The following is an 11,536-nucleotide window of genomic DNA, read 5'->3' as shown; positions in this document are numbered from 1 at the left end:
GGGAGAGAACAGGCAGATTGACTGAAACACACTGCCTAGGGGAGCATGGCAAGACAGGAGAGGTCTATGCGCCATAGCTGGGGATCCAATTGCTGCAGTGGCTGCTGATGGCTTCACAGTGCTGAGACTTAACCTTCTTGCACCACCAGGGAGGCCCCTACCTGGTAGACCTTTAACTGAAGGTCCAGATCAGACATTACCTTCTCTCAAAAAAGCCTTCTCCGATCAGTCCTGTCCCTAGAGCAGGCTATATTAATTGCTCCTGTTTGGGGATATTATGACCCTTCTCTTATTAGATGATAACTCATCATATACTTATTATATAATCATGCCTGCCTCTTCTATTGAGTGGTGAACTCCTTGTGAACCAGATTTCTGTTTCATCCATCAAGGAAATCCAGAGAATAGCATATATGATTAAGCACAAAAATCTCTCAATAAATGTTGAACTGAACTGAATTTATGCATTGGTATTTTCTGCAATTATTTCCTTTTCTCCCCTAAGTTCTTATAAAGTTAATTTTGAAAATGTCAGCCTGTCTCAGCTTTCTTTAAAGGATAGGAAGAAAAGGGCATTTGTTCAGGCCAGGCTTGAGAAAAATGGCATCACTGGGGGCCAGGTTTGGTGACTGCTCTGGCAGTCTGAGTGAAGACCCAACAGGGAGAAAAAACCAGGGGAGAAGCCAGGGCAATTGACAGCCGTTTCTTTGCACCAGGAAATTTTCTTTTGAGAACTCTTCTTCCCTTAAACCAGGAGATTTCCAGTTGTTGAGAAACCAGCCGGAGGACCTGACTGCTGGTCCCTACACAGGGGCTCCTCTGTGTTTGTTTGCAGGGATCTGTCTTTGGTGGCATCAAGAGGGTTGGTTCATGGTTGCCCAACATTTTACCATCCTCCTCCCAGCTAGTCAAAAGGCAAGTGTGGGCAGTTGCAGATCTTGTGAGACAAGCAACTGGAGAAAAAGCAGCCAGATTCTATGCTGGTGTTTCCTTGTGTCATCCCCACAGTGATTCTCAACCATTCGTTCTTCTCTACCTCCCTTCCCATCCTCTGACTCCCAAGTTCCCTGCAAACCCCTCAGATCTGCTCCAGGGGGAGCCCAGAGCTGCTTAAGGAGGAAAGCCTTAGACTAGGGCCCTCCCGCCTGCCTTACAATCTGCATGGTGTCTACCATGTTCCTTGCCTTGAAGTCATTTGTGCATTCTCTGCCTTACTAAAAGAAAAATGGGTTTTGCCTCAATTCCTGATTTCTGTTTAAATATTTAGTTTAATCAGCAGAGGCCCAAGCGCCTTTTCCATTTCCCCCAGTGCCTGGGAGCCATGCTGACACCAGGATCATAAATAATGCATGTGATCCTAGCAACATGCCATGGGCTGGGAGTCACTCCATCCCTCACATCTCAGGCCTGCCCTCTGCAGCAGCTGCTCTGGGGAAGGGCCATGTTAGCACTTGAAGTCTTCAGAGTTGCTGCTGGAGGGAGTCGTGCGACAGGTAAACAGTCCTTACTCCTCCCCAGATCTGAGGGATTTTGTGGGTAGATGCATGTGGAGCGGGGACTGGGAGAAGTGAGAATAGGAACACCTACACCATGACATGTTCAGCCTCCGCCCTCGAGGTTGCTCTGATATGATAGAGCATATCGGATATATGTTAGCAGGCAGGAGAAGGGGCACCATGGACCCCCCAAAACCTCTGTGTTAAGTGGATTCTGCTATCTGCCACATCAAGACAAACATACTCTTAGTGTATAAGAACTTCAACAGAAAAAGAACTTTAATATAATTAGTGTGCATAGAAAAACAATAAAAATATGGTTTCCAAATGAAGCATACAAAGTTACCCACCCCCTTGGAGTCAGATGCTCAGCCAAACAGTGTTGGCCCAAAGTAGGGCCAATGAAGCCCAAATACTTGCCACAAGTCTGAGGTACCACAGGAACATGGCAAAAGGGGGCAGGCAAGTCTGGAAGGAAAGGGGCAGAATAAAAGCTGCCAATGTCAGCCTTCCCACGGGTCTCTCAGCCATATCTCTTTTGCATCATTTTGTAGATTTTTTTTTTCCATCTCAATTGTAATCCCCGCGGGTTTCCCATCACTGAGTCACCCATGTGCCATCACCATAATCCCGTGCACTTCCCCACCCCACCCCCACCCCTTTTTTGATCCTGTTCCCCACTCCACCCCCACAAAATGTCTCTGGTATATGGTGTTCATTATTTTTGTTATTTTCTCGCCTGGTCCATTATTATACTGCTATGAGCGAAACCATCCAGTATTTTTCTTTCTCTTTCTGGTTTATCTAACTAAGCATGATCTTTTCCAGCTCCATCCAAGTTGCTACAAAAGACATGTGTTTCTTTTTTTTGGTTACTGAGTAATATTCCATTGTATATATGTACCACATCTCTTTAATCCAGTCATCTACTTTTCACCCATCTCTCTTTTGTGTCTCCTTTCACGCCCCCAAGTTCCTGGTACAGGTTCAATGCTGCTTCTTCACTGTCCCACGGCTCCATGTGCTCCAAGTCTTCCCCAGTCTTCTTTCTCCAGACTTTCTCCCAAGTCCTTTTAGTTTCCCCTAGCAGCTCTGCTCCACTCTTCTTAATGTGGGATAGGAACCCAGAACCTCCCCTTTCTATTGAGGTTACATAGACGTTATGATTATACACCATTACAACTTCAGGGCCACTTAGATAAGGTGGCATGAGATAAGGAAATGGAGAAAACTGAGAAAACAAGGACACCAGATTTGAGGAGGTGGCTGAGTTCAAGGGCAAGAAGGAGGAGACTCAGTGTGGAGCCTTTTCCTCTGCTTTCTCTCTGGAATTCTAGCTTCTAACATGGGCTCCACCCTCCAATCCAAGAACACAGTCCAGATTTCATGCCATTATGCCAGAATGGGGGCGGGGCCAGGACTTCCAGAGGGTGGACTTTGTTTCCTCTCACAGAAAGAAACTGAAGATGGGATTTGTCAAACAGGTACTGGGTATCCTTGCCAAAACCTCAGAAGGTTATACTGCCTCCAGGTGCTCTCTCTTTGGAGAACTCCGCAGCTTGCTCTCTGATCTGTGCAATTAAGTGAGAAATACCATCTTAGTTGCCACTAATAATACAGTCCTGGTTTGACTTTGTAAAAGAAGGTCCTTGGGGCAGCTCTGTAATAATACTGGTGCTTCTTTCCCTCCCAAACTTTGCAGAGATAAAAGGAAACGTAAATAACAATTTATTTATCCAGGAGTTCAAAGTTTAGCTTTGAGCCCTCCAACATTGTCTGTCCTTGAAATCAAGAGTGCAAATAAGTCTTCAGTCTCTTTTAGAAAGGGCAGCAGCTGCAAACCCACAAATGCAGATAAAAGGAGCTGATGAAAGGAACAAATTTTAGTCTGCATCCCTTAGTCTGGGGTGGGGGGCGAGCCCCACTCTTCCTGCCTTTGGAGTCATCTATAAAATGTTGAGGACCAGATCTCTCCCGTATGCTGTGAGCTTCCTAGGGTTTGCAGGGTCAATAGCAGCAAAAGAACGATGGCAGGGGAGTTGGTCTAGGATGCAGCCTTGCCAAGCGCAGTGGTAGATTTGTTGCTCAGTCACAGTGGGACCCACAGTGGGATCCCAGTGGCTTCCTGGATGCTTTTTTTTTTTACACATGCATTTTTAAATTTTTGTTTATGCATATAAGAACTGGTGGCACAGGAAGTTAAAGGGAACACTGTGAAGCTGTCTGCCGCCACTGCAGCACAAATTGGATCCCCGGCCAGGGAGGTGACGCCCATGGAGTAGCAGACCTCTCCTGTCTTGCCCGTTGCTCCCCTCAGCAGTGGGTTTCAGAAAATCTGCTTGCTCTGCTCCCCACCCCATATCTGGTCTGGCCTGTACCCCAGTTCTTTACACTTAAAAAAAAAGTTTAAAAAAAAAAACAACCTGAAAAAAAGTCAGAGTCTACTAGAAATTAAATAATCAGAATTTCTAAGTGTGGGACTTGGGCTTTGTAGTAGAATTTCTGCTGAGGCTGCCAACCTCTTGCCCAGGCCTCAGGCTTCTGACCTCCTCTCCAATTATATACTCTTGAAGGTTATAAGGCTGTGTCTGCTTCCACTTCTCACCCACAACCCCTTTCCAGTGCTATCTGTATATAGTGCTAATTCTTAGATCTGCATTTGTAGTGTGGGCTGAACTACAGAGTCCAAACCCAGTTTGCAAGTATCTGCAGATATAAATGGTCTTTGAATTTGCCCCCTAATCTCCTATATCCAATCTTTCAGCAAGAACTCTTGGCTATCTTAAAAACATATCTCCATTGACGGAGACAGCTATCATTCTATTCCAAACCTTTATGACCACTCTCTTTCTTGAACTATGTTAACCTCCTAACTGGTCCTCCTATTTTGTTTCCCACAGTCCATCTTCAATTTTTGTTCTTTCTTTTAACATTGAGAAGGTTTTATATCAGGCCATGATATGCACAGCACCACTTCCAACCAAAACCTTTTAGGTAAGATGAAACAATGCGGGAAGAGGTTCATGCCCACAGGAGTCACGGGGCGCACATGTGCCTCATAACCAAGATGTAGTAGATCACCTGGAGGAAGGGGAGCAGCTCATGAAAGCCCAGCTGTTGTGTTGCAGGTGAGAGGGAACAGCAGCGAGTGCATGTGGTCCTATAGATTTGGTAGAAGATTAAGAAGTGGCTAGTAGATGTTACCATTTCTTTTACGACCTTTATACCCAGGTCTCAGAATCTCTGCACGTGGTCTGTTTAATTTTTTTTTTAAGATTTATTATGCATACAAGAATTGGGGTACACGCCAGAAGTGTGTGTGGCAGATGGGTAGGGTGAGAAGATTCACCAGAGACAGAGTAGGGAGCAGAACAGGCAGATGGACTGAATATACTGCTGAGGAGGGCTGAGGGAGACACAGGAGAGGTCTGCTGCACCATGTGGGTCACCTCCCTGGCTGGGGATGGAACTTGTTCTGCAGTGGCTGCAGATGGCTTCATAGTGCTCCCCTTGCACCCCAAGGGGGGCCCTGAATTTTGAATTCTTTTTTTTTTTAGATTTATTTATTTATTCATACAGAACTGGGGTACAGGCCAGAGATGCAGAGGGTGAGAGAATTCACCAGGTACAGAGTGGGGAGCAGAACAGGCAGATGGATGGAAGTACACTGCTGAGGGGAGCAGCGGGCGGGTCAGGAGAGGTCTGCAGCACCATGTGGATCACCTCCGGGGCAGGCGGGATCGACCTCATGCAGAAGTGGCTTAAGCTTCTTAGTGCTGTGCTTTAACCCCCTGGGCTACCAGGGAGGGCCAGTTTTGAATTCTTAATCACAAAGGAGGTTTGATGCCATCAGATAACAGATCATGCTTTTTTTAGCTGGAAGTCAGAGGGGCCCCTTTCTTCTTTATGTTCTTCATGTGATTGTTCAAGGACCTAAACCATATCCCTAACACACCTGTGTTTAAAACCTCCATAGCTTCTCATATATCTACAATAAAACCCAGACTATTCTTCCATATCTTAACCGGTTTCACATGACCAGACCCCGCTACCAGTGTGACTTATCTCCTGCCCACCCAGAACTTCTTAGCTCTTATTCAGGCCAAACTGAGTCTTACTTTGCAGAATTTGTCCTTGCTATTCTCTCTTCCTCAAACATTGCTCCCCAGAAGTCACAATAATTCACTCTTTCCTGTCATTAGGTCTCTTCTTAGCATGTCCAAGAATGTTTCCCTAACCACCATCATCATTTTATCTCTTTATCCTCATTTACTGCTCTAGAATTTTTATTACTCTAAAGCAGCATATCTATGGACTCATTTGCTTTCTCATCTGTCTTTCCTATTACAATTCAAGTTTGAAGTGGATAAGAACTTTGATCATCTTGTTCACTGGTGGATCCTCAGGGCCATCAATAATTCTTGATATAGGGCCCTCCCTGAGGGCACAGTGGGTTAAAGCACAGCACTATGAATTCAGCCATAGCCACTGCAATATGAGTTCGATCTCTGGCAAAGGAGGTGACCCACATGGCGTAGCAAACTTCCTCTGTCTCGCCAGCCTCTCCCCTCAGCACAGTATACTTTGAAAATCTGCCTGTTCCACTCCCCACTCTGTCTCTAGAGAATACTCTTACTGCCCCTCCACCTCTCGTCTGTACTCCAGTTCTGTATGCACAAATAAATAAATCTTCAAAAAAAAAATAGTTCTCGATATACATGTTGATCGAAAGGCTTTTTTTGTGGCCCAACCTTACATTTTCGTATCTCCTACCCTACCCACCCCAAAGGAGCATGGGTTGAGATGTGAGGAGACATGTGTCAGAATGTTTTTTGCAAAGGAACACAACTGGGGGGGTGAGTTGGTACATCACGTGTTGGTGATCTGTTTCAGCTCATGGGATGTGTGATAGCCTTCAGATGTTAGGGGGAAGAACTTTGCCGGATGCTTCCACTGGGCATTGGCAGAGAGGCATGGCATTCAGGTGTGCTTTTCTCCTAGAATTGAGCCAATCATGTCAACTAAGAGGAGATACGAACTGAGATGGGCTAAATCGGGCTTAGTGTCAAGGCTTTGAGCAGCACTCGGATGGACTGTTATGGGGCCCTGTTCTATTTCTCACGTTCATTGTTCTATGTTTCTTCATCTCTGCATATATCCTCAGTCTGTTCATTAAAACTGGAGTGGTCGATCTATATTAGTTTCCTAAGGCTGTTATAAAAAATTAGCAAAAATCACAATTACCAAATTACCAGAAATTAATTTTTTCATATTTCTGAGAACCAGAATCTAAGGGCTGACCTGAAACATAACACAATGTTATTTTACCAGCAAGATGGGTTTAGTTGGAAACAACAACAAAAAGGCAATTTGGAAAATACAGTTTACATTAAGACATATGTATGTTTATTTAGGTCAAACGTCAGCACCCCATTTTGGGGGGTCTTGTGGGGTGAAGAGAGCCTCCTTGTTCCTTTCACTGGGGCAGGGACATGGAAGCACCTTCTCTTCATGCGAGACATTCAAAGCATGTCAGGGCCTGTAGTTTGCTGATGCTGCATGCATGGAATTCTCTTTTAGCTTCCCGACCTCATTTAAAGAGGGTATCTGTCCATTAAATTTCAAGGACTCAGAGGGCTAGTTCCTTCTGGGGGTTCTAAGGGAGAATCCATGCCATGCCTCTCCCCCACTCTGCTGGCTGCTGGCTGTCCTTATCTGCATTCTCTGTCTCCACCTCTACAAGGCCTTCTCTTTGCTGTATGTCTTCTTTCTCTTTTTAAAGATTTTATATATTTATTTTTGCATAGAAGAACTGGGGTATAGGCCAGAGGAGCAAAGGGGTGAGAGGATTCATCAGAAACAGAGTAAACAGGCAGAACAGGCCAACCTACTGAAATACACTGCCAAGGGGAGCAGCAGGTCTGAAGCACCCTATGTAGGTCAGCTCCCTGGCTCCCTGAGCTCCAAGTCAGGCTGCAGGGCTGTTAGTGCTGAGACTTAACCTCTAGACCACCAGGGGACCCATGTCTTTTACCCCTGGGCCCCTACCTTAATTTCTTCTGTCAATACCCTTCTTCAAACTAAGGTCATGGCTCCTCCAGGTGGGCATATCTTTCTGGGGAGCACTGTTCAATCCTTTTGAGGCAAGAGCCTAGGGGTAAGAAATCATCAGGTTTGACTTTCTTTGGGGGTTTGACTTTCTTTGGGGCTGTGTCCCTTCTTTTCTGCTCCTTTTGTCTCCCCTCGCTGTCCTCTCCCAGCTTTCTTTTCCAGGTCTAGGAACAGAACTCTCTGATCTCTAGCTGAGAATTTTGCTCACAGGTCCTTGTGAGGGAAGGCCCTGGGCACTGCCCTTTTTCTTCACTGGCTGCCTTGGTCACTAACCTTGTGTCTCTCTGCCTTGCCTGTTTGCACATTTGGACCTGAACTCTGATCTGAACCAAGACCTGCTAAACCTGTTTTACCCAAGCTGAGGGACTCAGGGAACCTGCTTCTTCCCCTGGGGCCAGGGTTTGGCTTACTCCTTAGACAACACTGGCTCTGTAACACTGAAGAGGATATTTCCAGCCCAGGTTTCTCTCAGAAGCTCTAGGCCTGTTCATCTGCCTCTTTCCTGAAGAGGAAACATCTTTCTGGTGTTTCTAAAGTCTCTTCAAACAGTACAGCCCATCCAACACCGAGCCTGTCAACTCCCTCTTCCCCTTCCCTCATGTATGCTCTCCTCCCAGGGTCCTATCTTTCCAACTAGTTGCTCCCAACTTGGTGCTATCCTTTTACTCCATGTATCCCCAAAGTAAAATCACCAGCTGCTACACTGGAGTTCTTATCTAACTCTCTCTTAACCTCACCTACCACCCCCATTGCTCACTGTGACCATCATCCCTTAGTATCAACTCCCAACTGACCTACTGGCCTGGACTCTCAATTCTCTCCAATCTCCTCTCTGTTGCAATCTGAATCATTCCTAAAACACTTCAGGTCACAATATTTCAGAACTTCTCTTTGCCCATTTGAATTCCTTTTCCTGACTCCGTACCTTATATTGTGACAGTATAGTTTAAATCCATAGGCTAAAAGGAGAACCGCTAACTCACACCTGCCCCATCATGACGCCCATTCCCTTTCCACTTACTGGAGGCAATATTGTCACTAGAGAAACCTAGTTGTGGATGCAGTAGGAAACCCTGGCAGGAGGAAACCCTGGAATCCTAAAACCTATAATTCTAAACACCAGAGTTTTCTGAGAATGGGCCTGAGTATCAGATTTTTAGCACCAGGGATTGAAGGAAAGAGAAACCCATGATTGGAGAAATTAGGAAACTCCTGACTGCTTTCCTTTCTGCAGTTACCTCTCTTTTGGGATACAGTTATCTACTTTTAAAACTCTGGGTCTCCTTAGAACAGGATGATACTAGCGGGTCACTTTCTAAAATAATTTTACTAAATAACAAAATAAATTAACAAAAGAAGAAAAAAGGTTAACCTGTGGTACAAAGCACAGTATAATGAAGCTCTCCACAGCCACTGTGGCAGGAGTTCAATCCCCGGCCAGGCAGGTGACCCATAGGTGTGGCAGACCTCTGACCTGCCCGCTGTGCCCTTCAGCAGTGTATTTCACTGGATCTGCCTGTTCTGCTCCCCACTCTGTCTCTGGTGAATCCTCTAACTGCCCCTGCAACTCTGGCCTATATACCCCAGTTCTGTATTCATAAATAAATAAATCTTAAAAACAAAAACTAACAAACAAAAAACACAGAGAAATAAATCTCAAACAACACAAAATATAGTCCCTTACCCAAAGCCTGGCATTTGGTTTCAGATTAATTACATTGTAGACCCCCAGGCTCTTTTCTGAGTTCAATATCATTGACTCCCTGACTCTGTGGCCAATTCCATCTTTTATATATACATTATATGTATTTAAAACTCCATCCTGAAATTAATACAAAACGCAAACTCTATCCCATCTATACCTTTCTTACAGCTCCCACATTTCTTCAAATAAGTGATCAGGTGCAGGAGGTTGACACAGGGATTGTGTCCTTCTGCCTAGACATATCCTGAGTCTCTAAATCATAACAGCCATGCCAACAAATTATACCCATTGGAGGGTGGGCTATCTACCCTGGGATTTATGGCATGGTCTGGCATGGCTGTTCCTTTGTAATGAGGATGATTAGATAGGGAGAAGGGATTTAATGAGTACAGAACTCTTAACAAGTGCCAAATCTTCTTGTATTTCATTTTTAGCACAAGTTTTTGCTATAAATGTTAATCACCAGTCATACTTTGTAAAAAGTGAGATTCAGGACTAAGTAACTTATTTACAGTTTTTATCTAAACAAACTAGAAGTGAAATTTGAGCTAGTTGGTGACAAGTTGGTGATTCTAATCCTTCAGTTTAAGGAGGTAGAGGTGACTGCTTTGAATGTGAAGGTTTATCCACCCTTAAACTTCTGGTTGGGATTTATTTATTTATTTCCTAATCTAGAAACATTGGCTGAATTTTCTTGTGTGCCTCTTTGATATTAAAAAGTATAAACATTTCATAGACAGAGTTCTTACATTGAGTTCTGCACCTGGTTCTCTAATCATATTGAGCCCATCATTCTCGGCATCCATTATTTGAGATATTGAGTACCCACTATATAAACTCAGAAAAGAGCCTGGGGGTCTCCTGGAGACAGGAGAGGCTAAATATACAGTGCCTATGTTCTAGAGGAAGGAAGGGATCTAGTTGCTGCCACCATTATTACACCCTTGTTGCTTCCCCCTCAAGTCTCTGAGGCCTGGGGGGGGGGGGGCTCTAGATAAGGCAGTTTCTGAGGGGAAGAGGGGATATGGACAGAGGGAGTTTTCTTGGCACCTTTATTGTGGTTAATAGAATTATCACAAACTCCTTGTAATGTGAATAAAGCTGTGGGAATGAGAAAGCAGATAAGGAACTATCAAAAATACAAAAAAAAATTGAGTGGGGTAAGTAGCATATTTATTTTTGAAAAAAATGGGAAAACACCTCTAAGCTTGTGATTTAATTTTTTGCAGTTAATGGTTTGCAGGTGGTCTTTTCATTGGGAGAAAGCCTTCCTGGTTTAGAAAATTTCAGGCTAGAGGAAAGGGCTAAATTATAAACCTAATACTGCTGCCAGTTTTAGTTTGACTCCAGGTGAATTATTCAATCTTCGTGTCAGCTTAGAAAGAGAATGATGTCAGACACTGCACAACATGTTCTGGTGGTATCTCCAAATTGGTAAAACTATTATCATAAATAACAGCTATGAAATGTGCATAATAAAACACTTTGTTTTTTTCCCCTTCTGTGTCAGAAGGGGTGATACTGACACAATTTGGCCAGTGGCTTAAAACGCTTTGGAATCTGAAACTTTCTGGAGTTAAAAAAACAAACAAACACAAAAACCAGACACCTGTTATTTTCCTAGTACTCTATGTTGTTCGGTTTACCAAGTATGTTTGGATATTATCACAGCTGATCGTCATTCCCCCCTGTGAAGTGCCCCATTTTATACATGAGGAAACTGGACTCACCCTCAGTCAAGGTAATTCAGGCAGAGATGCTTTATTTTTAATGTTTTACTTTACCATATCTGGAAAACTTTTTTTTTTAAAATTATTTGTGATAATCGCATAATGCCATCATCAAACAAAACAGTCTTTTCTGGGGACAACTTCCACCCCTGTCTTGATCCCAAATCCAGTCAATAGCTATCTAAGTCACTAGACACTCCGAACATTCGCAACAGTAAGTATCTGCTGCATGTTTATTATTCAACCATGTCTGGGAATAATCTGACTTCCCTAAAGAAAGTTGTGTGCATTTGGGGGATAGTCAGCTAAGATTCAACTCTTCTTGGTTTTTGATTTCTTGAGGGTATGAAGGCTGAGAAAACAGGGTTTGTCTAGAGAATTAGATTGGGAAAATAATAAACTTAAAAGCTGTAGGCACATAACCAGTTAACTGTCTATCAACAGCAAGCAGATGGGCACTATCTCCTCCTTTGGCGGGGCGACGGGGGTGGGGG

Source organism: Condylura cristata, unplaced genomic scaffold (assembly GCF_000260355.1).
Source record: "Condylura cristata isolate star-nosed mole 26May11 unplaced genomic scaffold, ConCri1.0 scaffold00020, whole genome shotgun sequence".
Lineage (NCBI taxonomy): Eukaryota > Metazoa > Chordata > Mammalia > Eulipotyphla > Talpidae > Condylura > Condylura cristata.
Note: the sequence above shows the minus strand (reverse complement) of the source record.